Genomic DNA, 13,984 nt, shown 5'->3' with positions numbered 1-13,984 from the left:
CCAGCTAAATTCTGTATCCTTTTAGGTAGCTGTTTCTGTAAACACTATGACTGTGAGCTCTGTACCTCAAATTTAAATATATCTGTCATCTGACCTACTCATCTAAAAACCTACAGCAAATAAAAGAGCCTTCTGATTCATAATTTAAGAGTCTTTAGAGGAAACTATTCCGTTTGTCTCTAGATGACCAGTGATAAGGAGGGGGCAGGTATTTTAGATTGCCTCTGGCAATGAAAAATGCAATATAAAGCACTGCAGTCTTAAAGAAATACATATAAAAAGCTGAAATATTGTAACCATTTTAGTACTTAAATTTTCATGCAACTTCTGCAGGTACTGTAAAAAAATGATGCACTTGTCTTTTTTTTCAGAAAAGTCCATAAAAAAGTAAATGACCAACGAAAAAAAAACCCAGAAAACTCACAACTTCGATGAACAACTGTGGGTAATGAAAATAATGTTCAAAAACCTGCTAGCTGCTCCGCAGTTTTTTCTGCTGCCTTGCAATTCATATAATGAATCCCTTTTAGTAGTGTAAGACATTAATTTTTTTATTTTGTAGCTATTTACATTGACCTATACTGAGGTAAAATTTAAAAAGCAGTGGAATATGTGGTTTGTATCTTGCTTCAAAACCCACCAATCTTCAGTTTCAGTAAGTAGGAACTTATCTTAAACCATGCCTTAGAACACAGTTCTTATTTTAATGTAGACAGAATCACTGCTGTGAATTTTGAAATGAAATGTTGGTATTTCTAATTGAAATTTCTGTAAGTGAAAGATAAAGGAAATGCACTGTCTAAATATTTTAACATATATCACTGTGGAATTAGCTGGTACTGAAATAGTTTATGACCACTTAAAAGCTATCTAAAAACTGCTTTTAAACTATTTATTAGTGTTTTGACCTGTAACTGGTCAGGGCACTGTCTCTATAGTCTCTAGCTAAATAGATATTGCTGAGGCAGGGAATTCCAAGGAGAGATAAAAAGTATATGTTAGTTCCAAGGAAACTTGTAGAGTTCAGTAAGTCTTGAAGTTTTACATCAGCAGAGGCCATTCTGGTTCTCCTGGGTCTAAAATGACAGAAGCAAAATACAGCTAGCTACTTTGAAAAACAAACATAACCCATGGGGGTTTTTTCCCTTTTTGATTTTCTCACTTAATCATCACTGGCTGTATTATTTTCTTCAGTGATTTGTCAAGCCTCTCAACTTCATATGAAATCTAACATTTTAATTTAGTTTAAGTAAGTTTAATGAACTGACAAATTGTGGGTAAACCTGTGATGATGTGAGTGGTTTTATTGCTTTTCTTAATCCATTTACAACCCCTCTTTGGGGCATCATTTTCATCAACTGTATTTGCCTCAGTTTGAGTGGAATATCTGTGCCATTTTAAGTAGCTTGTAAATGTCTGTTGCCTTAAAGAGTGAGGAATCGTAGCATCTGTCTTAGAATTGGTCTTAGCATCTGTCTAGACATTTGAAAGTTAAAACGTCATTTTAAACTGCTTCTTCAATTATCACTTTCATTTCTGTGGATTGGTACTGATGCCTATCTAAAGGCTTGCTTATTAGGGTTAACTTTGTGTGGTAGATTTGATGAATTGAAAACCTTTTTCAACAATCAATTTTTATTTAAGTCCAAGGCATTTCAAAAGACCAAAGGACTGAAATACAGTCATGCTACAGATACAAATTACAACTTACTATTCACTGGCCCTTGCAATAGATTGACATCCACGAAAAAGGTGTTCAACCTTTGTTCACTTGCTCTAAGTTGCAAGCATTCACTTTTCCTGCTCCAGTTCCACACAAAGAAAAGAAATAAGATAAAAATGCTGCCACTGAAGCCTGTAGCAGATCTCACATCATGCAGGAAGGAAGACTAACAGCCAGTGCTAAGGGTAGATAGCCTCAAGATTGGAAAGTATGTAGTCTTACAGCTAAAGCAGCCAGAGGGACTATGAATCTTGTCTTCTGCAGGGAATTTCTCCGTAACGATAGACTGCATCCCTGTTCTTCTGTTACTTCACTATTATTTCTCTAAAACACCTCTGTTCATCAGAAAGAGCACTGCAGGGAGGCAATCCCCCATTAAAAACCAAGCCAGCCTTCTATGGGCTGTTTACATAAGAAAGGGGAAAAAGAAGTTATAATCTTCATTCATAATATGAACAACTTTCATATAAGTGCTTTATTCAGACCATTTCTGTGTCTGTGTATGTTTATGGATCTAATATTTTATAAATTAATACATTTCTAACAGCTACAAAAATAGTGGTTTGGATGACTCAAACTCTTTCAGCATATCATTTGTTTCTATGACTGTATCACAAAATGCTGTGAACATTAAGAGTTTGTGCAATCTAGAAATTAAAGTGTCAGGAATCAGGATGAAGAGATAATCATTTAAATAAAACAGCTTATTTTTGTTTTAGCTACTTTTTTTATCTGCTCCCTATTTGTACCACTTCAGCTACTGTCTAAAGGCTGAACAGAACTTTTAACTTCTAAACAATAATTTTCAGTATCCCTCTGTAATTATTTACACTCAGAAGATTAATTAGCTCCACAAATTGGTGCTATTTTTCTACATGTACACATACACATACACAGCTGCTGTAACTAGCAATCACTTAAAAAATCAGTCTCTAAAGAAAAATCTGAAAAAACATTAATAAACTTAGAAAGGATTTATATTAGATTAAAAACAAAATTCAACATTATGTAATTTCTGAATAGTTCTAATAACACCGTGTTGTAGTTTCACCTACTCACCTTATTTGCAATGTAAATTATTTAAATCAAAATACCATATCTTTATTATAGAAGTTACAATTTCCTGTTTGCTGTAAAAAATGAAACATTGCACTAAACAATGAAATTTGGAGTTCACAGGCCACAACGTTAAATGCTTATGCAGAACTTTTGACTAAAGAACCCATTGCCAGTACACTTATGTGTCTGTTGATAAAATTAGAATGTTGTGCACAGCATAAAGACAAGTCTAAGAGATATGACTGGGAGTTCTGAATTTAGCTAATTGCTGCATTCTCATTTTCTAAGCAGCAGGAAATCTTTAATTTCCAGAAAGTATAAGAATTATACTTAGATTTTAAGGAGAAATATTCTGTGATGTTTTACGTAAAATAAGTGGTGCCCTTTTTTTCCTTTCCCTGCTAAAGGAGAAGAATTAAAACATTAAAAAAAAATTATACATCTCACTAGGAGATAAGTTTTCTTTTGAAAACAGTTTGGAGTAACTAAATCTTGTAATTTCACAAATATTAAAACACAGTCTTAAGACATTTTTGGAGGGACAGGTCCATGCTACATTTTAGCAGAAATACAGTCCCTCATAAGAACTGTCCAAAATCTCTTGGGGGTTTTTTTGGTTGGTTGGTTGGTTGTTTATCTGCTTTAGATTGGCTTTTTCCTATTCAGCATGACCACAGAACAGACTCTCTATAAGGTCCCAGTCCTACCAGGTCTACTAAACCAGCCTTTGCCACTATTTGCATGGGCTTTTGCTGTTGCTACTGCCCTGCCATAGATCAGACCCTGTAGGCTTGCCTTAAGGGCTCTTCACATGGAATGAAAGAGGTGGTCAGACACAGGCAGGAAAACATCTGATGTTTATGAAAAATCAGTGTTTTCTTCCGTTTGACTTAAGTCAGCTGGGATGACAGCATTTGTTCAATGTTGAACATAATTCCTCCATCATGCACTTCCCGTTACTGGCTACAGCAGCACCTGCAGCATGGGCAGATTTTCTCCCCATTTAATATGAAGGTTGATAAACAAACAGTACTCCATCTAACATCATTCTCATTCAGGATGGCTGGCAGCAGTTCCAGAAGTTCCTCATAATGCAAGACTTAACAGATTTTCAAGTAGTGCTTTTTTCCTGGGTCCTTTAAAAATCTTCCTGAGCCTCATCTAACTTCATGTTTCCACTGCAAAGCTTATTGGCCGTTGGTTGTCAAGACTTTTGTTTTCACTCTACTCTGCAGATGTCATTGCAACCCAGCCTTTGTGCCTTCTTTTCAGCTCCTCTCATTGTAGATATCAAAATCAGGACTATTGTAACAGGAAACAAACAAAACAAAACAAAACAAAAAAACCCCAAAACTCACAGTAGCTACAAAGGTATGTGCCATTATAGTCTGAATTGTTTGTCATAAGTATTAAGTTCTGGACACTTAATATTTTCTTCTATGGTCATTTCTATTAGTCCATCTGACAAAAGGTCCTGAAAGGAAGCCAAAGATTGCAGTCTAGCTGAACAGAATTCATGGATGCCTGAGTATCTGTGGAAGCTCCACTTCCACACTGGAAGACTCCAGGAGGAAAATGGTCGTATATTTTGGTTTTGGTTTTGTCTTTTTCTTTTAATGACATTTTCACATAGATTAAGAAAACAACACTTGAAATTGCTACACTAGACATTATAGGTGTTTTTTCCCTAATGCAACTCAAGTATTAGAAATCCACATCTTTCTGTAAAATGACCTGACAGCTTAAGCAGTTGTTTTGGTGAAATTGCTCTAGGAAAAAAAAAAAAAAACAAGTAACAACAGAAAAATCCCAATACCAGTCAACAAGCAAAAATAATTATGCACACAGTGGAATAGACAACAGTGTCTTGGCAATGTTATTCTCCTATTTTTTGTCCTGCCAAATAAATTCAGGCTTGAGGGGTTTTGGATTGGTATCAAATATTTGGAAACAATCCTGTCCATTTCCTGACTGCATCTGATTTTCCACATGCTACCAAATAGGGCATAAAATCTGAGAATTGCTCTCTCACAGTGAGATTTGTTAGGGTTTGCAAATTAGGAATGGTGAGAACATGAATGATTTAGTTGCTTCTGAAAGCAGTATTGCCTGAATCAAAAAGAATATTTAAATATACCTAACAAAATTAGTTTCATTTAAAAGGTTTAATGTAAGTAATCAGTTTTTGGGAACAGTCTGGAAGTCTTGCTTCTAAAATGCAGAACTGATAACATGCATTTCTGAACAGAAACTCTATATATAAACATCATATCCACAGGACCAATGTTACCAAAGAGACCTTTTGAGCCATCTCCCGTAAGTGGTGTAATCCTGAAATACTAGAATGCCAGTTTTATCTCCTACACTCTCAATATTAAAATGTTACACTGTAAACAAATAAATGGACAAATGGAGGCTGGTAAAGAATTTGGCAGTCTCCTGGCTAAATAAGACAACTTGTCTAAGAGTTATTCTTGATCTATTTTCATCTACATTTTGGTTTTTAAGTAATGGCAGATGCACTAAACACACAAGGAAGGCACTCTTCTATATTACTTTTATAAAACTAAATAAAATATTATTTCAGGTGAGAGTAAAATTAAAATGCTGGAGATTAATTTCTTACTTCTGTTCTTTCCTACATGAAAGGGCTAGAACATCATCCAAATATATGCTTCCATAATTATATATGAAGTTTTGTATTAATACGACTCCAAACATGGCCATCTAGCTAAGATTCTGGAAACTTGTCCAAATATAATATTTGTTGCTGACTTTAGACAGTTATATTCAGCATTTAATGACAAGTCAAAGCTATATAATTTCTAGATCATTAAATTATTTTAGAAGTGTTATGGTGCAAGTTAATCAGTATCATGGAACACGAGAACAAAGAGGAACAGAAGTTTTGGTTGCCAAAAGCAAATATAGAAAATGAAATATTCTCTGATGCGAATGCAGTATTGTTTGGTAACCCGGCAAAGAAGTAAATAGCTTTCAATTTCTGTGAAGATGGAAAGATAAAGAATAGCTGCTGTTGAGTCAAAAAATTTCAATTTAAGGAAAGGCTTCAAACATTAAAATGTATTCCTGTAGATCAGGATATGAAATATCAAACAATTATAGCAGAGATCAGGGCTTTCTACGTGCTATGTGACTCAGCCATTAGTGCCACAGGTGATCATAAATTCCTTGTCAGACAGAAAGATAAGACTTACAAAAGATTTTTGTTGCTGACAGGTAGGGTTTTGGTTTTAGTAATTACAACAAGTTTTTAAAACCTTTTTGTAATATTTAAGTTGAACTGTTTGCATTTACTTGCACTCCCAAAGAGTGGCTTACAGGCTTAGGTAGAGTCAGAAAACACCACATGATTTCACGCGATCTAAGAAAATGTAGTATAGATTCACTTTATCTCATTGCTGTTAGCTTTTGATTGCTTTATCTTGCCAGAAGCATAAAAGGCAAATGAATAATGACGAATGGGCTATGATGTCATACAGAACTAATGGCAATTCAGCTGAAATTCTAGTTAATATGGCACATAAACAGTCTTACCTGTCAGTGTAGTTCTGACCTTGCAGTTTCAGGTATAGGCAGATAACTTAAGAAATAACAACACACAATCAAGAAATAAGGATATTTGTATCCTTGACATGTGACAGAACAGCTCTAAGTGTAATTGAAATATATGATGCATTTGGCATTGATGCAGATACGTAATTTTGATGGTGTAGGAGAATGACCGATGTGACATTTTGCTCATTTTCCTCAGCTGGAGCTTGTACAATTTCTTAAGAGTAAATGATCTTACAGTATTGCATAATATAATCTTGACCCTGACTGGTACAGCAGCTCAGAGTATGAACATCAGCAAAACAGCCTTGCTAAAAGTTAGCTACAACTTAAAGTGGGACAAAATCAACTGAAAGTTTCAGTGATAATGTCTGATGGCCTTGACATCCTACCTTTGTGTTCCCTCCCTCTGCCGTTTCTCACACTCTTTGTTCCTTCCACCTCTGGCTGTTGCTTTCTGCCCTTTCTTAAATATCACAGAGGTACCACCATCTTGGGTGACAGGCTCAGCTAAGCCCTGTGGTGGGTCCATCAGAACAGGCCGGAACCTGCTGTCCCCAGCAGAGTGCAGCCCTGTCCTCTCCTTACAGAGGCTGCCTCCTCAGCTCCCCGTTGCCAGCACCATATATTCTCAATACACTATTTTGGGTAACTAATCACACATCTAAATGCACAAGAGATGTACATTTATTTCTATCCAATGTGTCATCCAGCAAGCAGTCTCAGAGGTCACCTACCTTATTAAGCTTTAAAGAAAGTATTGGGAAAATGTGAAATTCCTCTTAAATATATGGTATTCACCCATGAGAAACAGTAATACAGGACAGAAAAGTCATAAAATTTATTCCTTTTAATCAAATCTACAGAAATGCTTACTTTCTGTAACAGAAGAATACCTTAACTGAAAGTATATACCATATTACAGGTCAGCTGATTTCAGTCTGACTTTCTGAAGGTGAAATCTGAAATAATTCTTTCCTCCAAGATTCCTTTTGACTGTTTTAGCTCCACAAGGTAGACTTGCTGTTTACTTTTTTCTATTCACTGTGCTTTAGGAAGTCTAGAATTAGGACTTTGGCTTCTTTGGATAACTTTAAAATGTCATGTAAAATAGATGGGCATCTAAAAATTACATATAATTAGGGTAGGGTGGCCTTTTGTGACATCAGTACATTAGCTTATTGCTTTCTTCTTTAAGAAGGATTTTTGACATAAAACAGGAGTTCCCGAGCTCCTTTTAAATTCTGTTCCGGGGCGGGGTGGGGGAAATCAAATTATTCATTTACTTGGTTATCTACTTTAAACTAAGAAAAGAGGTAGTCAGCTTACTCCTAAAAACCTGTGTTTTCCATGTGTTACAGTCAAATATATATTTTTGCATGATCTTTTACTGTTTATCAGAATGAACACTAATGTAAGGTAAGAATACACGTGAAGACTATCAGTCACTGTTACCCTCTGTCACGGTATGTGCTCTGGAATGATGGAGTGTACAACACTGAACAACATTGGGTTTTTTTATCTCCCCATCTTTAGCGTCCACAACAAACTTCTATTAGGGCATATTTTTCAGTCTCCCTTACTGGAGGCTGTGATTTATTGAAGAGGCTTAATTTTGCACAGAGACAGCTGAAGCTCTTAATTGACCACTTGACAACAGCTGCTTATGAAAACATGATTTACTTTTGCTAGCAAGTATTTTTACCTAGTGCCATGATTTCCGTTAACATATTCCAGCTATTTGGGCAAGGATTCTTGTTCCCCACCCTACCCCTCACCCCCTACGCCCCCCATTTAGAATATAAAATAAATGTAGACTCACTTGATACACTGATAGGAAAGTGCTGATTCTTACAAAGAGCTAGGTGGCTTTCAGGAAAAATTTGTATTTTTGAAATTAATTCTGTGCATTAAGTATTTCTCTGTAGAATCCTATCTGTCTATTGTCATATTTGAATATCTTAGGAATAAAAAAACCCTAATATTTTGGTTACTCAAATTTTTTAGCCTTCTACAACTGATGTACAATTTACCTTTCCCATTTCCATTAATTTCAAACGTAACTTGAAGTAAATATCTAGGCACGGATTTTTATTTTGACCTTCAGGTCCCTTTTTTGGCCATCATGAAACCACTTTAAAGGAAGCTAGCTGTGGTTTTGAGTGTTGTCTTTTCCTTTAACTTGTAGCATGGATGTTACTTAAGTTAGGATAACTTTTACAACAAAAAATAATGGTCCAGTATTTCATTTTTGTAACAAAAGTAATCTTATAAGTGGGAAGAACATTATATGGAAAAATGTTTTTTGCATGTGGTAAATACAGCGATATATGGATCTTTCTTGTGAAAAGAAAAGAATAAAGAATAAAGAATAAACTCAATGCTATTAGTAATATCTACAGAAGTTATGACCATCTTGTATTTTTGGAATTATGTTTTCTGATTCAAAATTTTCATTCCTTAGTAAGTAGTTTTTAATCATACTGAAAACAATTTAAGTCATTTTAAAGACTGAGAAAAGTTCCTTGAAACCTAGTGGTAGATTTTGTGTACCTGTTTGTACATTGAAATTGTTTGGTAATAAAATAATAAATGAAATAAAATATAAAACAATTGTTCTTGGCCATTCAACTGCAACTCTTTGTCCAGTTAAACTAATAAAAGATGAGTCAAATCCTGGGGTCATGAACTGGTTTATCCCTCCACTGTGTTATTGGCAAGAAACAGCTGATTAAACTACTATATATAATTATGTGGTGGGTTGGATCAAGACTACTCCAGGTGCCCTCTATTTGCTGGACAGTTATTATCATCTCAGAAAAGGCTTCTGGTTCTTTTTGCCTTGTGTTATCATTTATTTCCTTTTTCTTTTGATTTCTTAATAGAAACACCAAACTAATGTCTAGTAATATTGTACTTAAAAGCATATCAATTCTTACGTGTTTTAACATGCCCAGAGAACTAGACTATGAACCACTAGAACCAACATATTTCAGGATGTGATTTGATGTAGAAATAGTGACTGCCTGCGTATAAGCCACTTCTTGCTCTCACTATGTCATCTGTTTCATAATCTTCTCTATCTCATCAATAAACAGGTCTCTGCTCCCACAGAGCATTAGGGTACACAAAAGCTGGCTCATGTTCTAACTTTTTCATATATTTCTAAGTATATATTTATTCCATTGAAAGAGGAATGTCCTTCAAAAAGAGTGTGAAGACATAGGTGGTACAAGTAGAAGGCAAAAGCTCAGAATGTCACGTCACCGAAATGCTCTAGATTTATCTAAGCTGCTCTAGCTAGTTGCCTAGACAGCCTTAATGCCAAACATTAGCAATGAAAAAAAAAAATCAAATTCAGGCATCTCATAGATTTTTAGCAATTTTTGTATCAATGGATTTAGTATGTGGTATTTTTAGAATGTGGGTATGCAAAAGACAGTTTATGACATCTTATTTAACTCACCAAGATCTTTTCAACATTGAAGGAATTTATGTCATATTAAAAATTGAAAATATAAACCTTCAAGTGAGATAGTAATTTCAGACACATTTATTCTTTTTCCTTATTACAAAACACTTGTTATCAGCTGACTTGTTAAATGTTGAGCCATTTGAAATAGGTGACCTGCTCCTTTTAGTGTGCTACCTCTGACATAAGTGTCATTTCCATTACATTTTACCTACAATAACATCTTTTCTCAATTCTGTTTTGTGCTGTTATTTTACGTTCATAGTTCTGTAATATTTTCCTCTCAGTCCTCCTTTTTCCTACTGCATTGCATATGTACACATTCCCTTTTTTCTCTGACTCCCTTGGTAAATAACTTGGGTTTCTTCGTGTTATGTTTTTCTTGGAACAGCAAGTCTGCTAGACAAATGGAAGAAAATTTTTGTAATGCTTATTTGCTTGAGCTTGCTATAGCACAAACAGCTTACTCTAATTGTACTAGATAAATCACTGGGAAAAGGCTACTCCGGTGCTTAGATTTTCTATCAGCTAAGTTGTCCCCTTTGGTGTTTTAATTTAATGAAAGAAGTTAATTGATGCAGAAATAGCTTGACAGGGTACAGGCAGCACTGTTATCTAGAGTGTGAGGCAGACCTGAAGTATGATTTCTCTAACTTCTGAGTCTAACATGAACTTGATTATAAACCTGGATCTGCTGAGATAGAACACAGTCCCAGACTTGACATTGTGATGCATGTTAGCAGAAACTTCAGCTTGCATGGTAGCAGCTGTAAGTCAACAGAGGTCTCTAATAGTTTGGAGATATTCCTATGTGAACTGCTTAATGCTATTAGCAGCAAAAGTATAAGCAAATGCTTAAATTCATTTGAGAAAAAATGATTTTACATCTCAACATCTAATTCCTCTACTGTTCTTTGCCTTGTCTTTATTCTTTTTCTTTGAAAAGACATGGTCACTAACTTAGTTATCTTTTTCATCTGCCTTTTTATGGGACTCCTGTAGTTTTCATCCTAGCTGTCTGCATATGTCCGTAATTACCATACAATTGAATCTGCGCTTCAATGCCGTCTGTCTGACACTTTTAAAATTAAATTATGGACTAGCAACTGGAGAACTGAACAAATACCAGTACAGTAAGAATTCTTCCACTGTTCTGTCATTGTGCTCTAGAAGGAAAAGTAGTTGCTGAAACATTGCCTAAATCAGGATGTTCCAGTTCATTGAATTTAAACTTATTCTGTGCTCCAGTGAACTAAGTCTACTGTATAATTATGTGGGTATGTATAAGAGAAGCTGAGACCTGTTCTGCCTTCCACTCATTACAGTTTTATATTCAATTTTCATGCCTATTTAAAATAATAATTTAAAAAATAATAGCTTTGGTTATGCTTAACTTGGTTTTTCTCCCATAATATCAGTTTGCTTTTTTTTTTTTAAGCAGAAAAATTATTTAGGATCTCTTGTATAATGTTCAGCACTGAGACTGTCTTGAAGAATCCTGACTGGCTGGTGCTTGACAGGGAAGCTTCTTTGGAAGTACTAAATTCATTGTACAGGAAAAGTGAAATGACACTACTTTGGAACACAGACATTGACTACTGAAGAAGTACACTCTTTTAGAGGCATTTTTTATCATTATAAGTATTTTACTGCTGTGCATAATAGTTCACGTGCTCATTTAACAGGTTTTCACGGGAGAGGAAATGCAAAGCACAAAGAAAAGTTCTCAAAATGCAGAAATAGAATGCAAGTAACGCAATAATTTCAGGAGTGACCAGTGGCAGAATGTTGAGTATAAGGTAACAGCAGACACAATAGAAGCTGTCTTCTGTAGTGCTGCACTCATCCTGTGACTGATGTGAACACATTCGAGGTAAGTGGACGCAACATAGAAGTGAGAGAGAAAGTAAGTGGTGCAAAATAACCGCTTTCTCAGTTGTGTAAATTAGAGTCTCATCTGAAAGAAAGGAAAAGATCCACTGCAATCTTCAGGGCTTTAAGTGGAAGATTTCTGTACTTCTCAAGAAACTGTATGTGTTTAGAAAATAACCACCATTGTTTTAAAAAGCATTCATGTGAATGTTTCCAATTTCCTCATACTTTTTTTATGATCAAAATAAATATCTTACATATAAAATAATATAAATATAGTAAATACGATATTTTGGTTTATTTGGCCTTTACTGCAAATTACACTGAAGCAGTTAGCATATTAGAGGTTATTCTGGCACTGGAGAAATGCTTTTACTGAAGTCCTTCTGCTTTTCACACAGGAATTAAGGGAGGGGTGGCTAGAGAGAGACCACAGGAATATTATTCTGTAAATCACTACTTGGAGAACTTTCATACAAAGCAGCAGTCTCAGATTCTGGATATTGTTTCAAAATACTCCTCTGATTTATTTGTTATTAAGAAGTGATGGCATTCAAGATTTTACTTTTTGCATTTGGGAACCAAGTATCTAGGTTATTTCTTTAAGGACCTCAGTAGAATCCAAAGGCTTCCCTTAACCATTACTGGACAAACTTCAGTAATACTGTCTTTGGAGGGGAGGAGATCATAGCTTCACAAAAATAAAGATCTTTGAGAATCTCACATAAATTAATATTTTCCTATTAATTAGGATCATTTGCATAATGAAGCTATTTCTGTTAACCTTAGAATGACAACAGTGTTTTGCATTTGTGTCATGAACAGTGAAAGATTTTAATCTTTTTTTAGTTTAAAAATAAAAGCATGAGTTTTTTCTTTGATTGGTTTTATATTTCAGTTGGGATTTTAACTGCAGTTTGTTACTGTGTATACCTGTGAGTTCATCAGTCTATAAAAAGATGCACACCAAGGGGACTGCTGACTCAAAATAAATTTCCTTATTAGTCACATGCTGTGCAAGCTACTGTAGTGATAACACTGGTGTTAGGAACACTGCCATAAGGTAAATGCTACAAACTGCAGTGTATTTACCTCTCAAATACAAACACAACCATCCTATCTCATTGTGAATTTGTAAGTTTAACTTCATAATTTGTCCATGAGGAAATATATACAAAGAGGAAAATATTTTATTTTAAAAAGAAGCAGCCACATGATAGGACAGTTGGAGACGATGTAAATTCACATGTGCCTTGTAAATTATTATTGCTGTTTTCTTGAGTAAAAGGATTTAAAGAGTGAATGCATTCAAAATATTCAGTAAGTTTATCTGTAGCACTGAATGAAATAAGGATATGTTTTTCCCATCTCTAGGCCACTGTAGGCATAAGTGGTGCTATGACCTTCCTTCACTGATGTTGATAGTCGTATTTTTCTATAGTACAAGTAGATTAATGCATTTCAAAGAGAAAAAGTCTTCATAATTTCAGGAAGGTAATTTTAATCAAAATTCTTTTCAAGTCGTTTTAGCAATGAGCTATGTGGATGACATGGACAAGCAGTATGTTGTGAATTCACAGCTCAAAAAAACATGAAGTTTCAGTAGCTTGAAAATAGTATTAATCACGAAAGTAAGTACATATTGCTTACTGCCAACAGTGGTTGCCCAAAGTAGTTTATAAGGCATTTAAACCAATTTGTTTTATGAAAGACTTGTGTTCAGCAGTGGTAAGTACTTCCAAATTATCTGCTCTATTAGAACTAATGACCCATATTGAAATATGACAAAGTAGTACTTACAGATGTAATTACAAATTATAAGCAAGCAAAATACCCCTGAAGCAGGTACATTCTTAAAGCCATTTACAGCCTTTCACTACACAGATTACTTGTGGATCGGTGCAATAATTGAATTGAGGTCAAAGTTAAAATTAAATCTATACATTTGAGGTTCAAGCGAATATAGTAATTAGACCTACTTAGCAAGTTTTGTCATTGGAGAGCAACATCATTAAAGTATCTTAACATCAATTTTGGTATCCATAAGATCAAAAAAGCAAAGCAAAACTACTCCAGCTGGCAACAACTGCATTATAGCTTGAATTCAGGAAACTTCTCCCTATGAGTGTCAAAAATTTATTCCTAAATCTCATTGCTATGTTCTTCTTTGGTGATTTTTCATTCCTCCTCCGCAAAACCACAGATCCTTTCTGCAGGCTTAATCAACATGGAGTTCAGTTAGGCAGACAGGACACTTTGGTGAGAATGTAGGCTTTGGTTTT

The sequence above is a fragment of the Strigops habroptila genome, chromosome 7 (genome assembly GCF_004027225.2).
Source record: "Strigops habroptila isolate Jane chromosome 7, bStrHab1.2.pri, whole genome shotgun sequence".
Classification (NCBI taxonomy): domain Eukaryota; kingdom Metazoa; phylum Chordata; class Aves; order Psittaciformes; family Psittacidae; genus Strigops; species Strigops habroptila.
The sequence above is the reverse complement of the archived record's forward strand: the minus strand, read 5'-3'. Positions refer to the sequence as shown.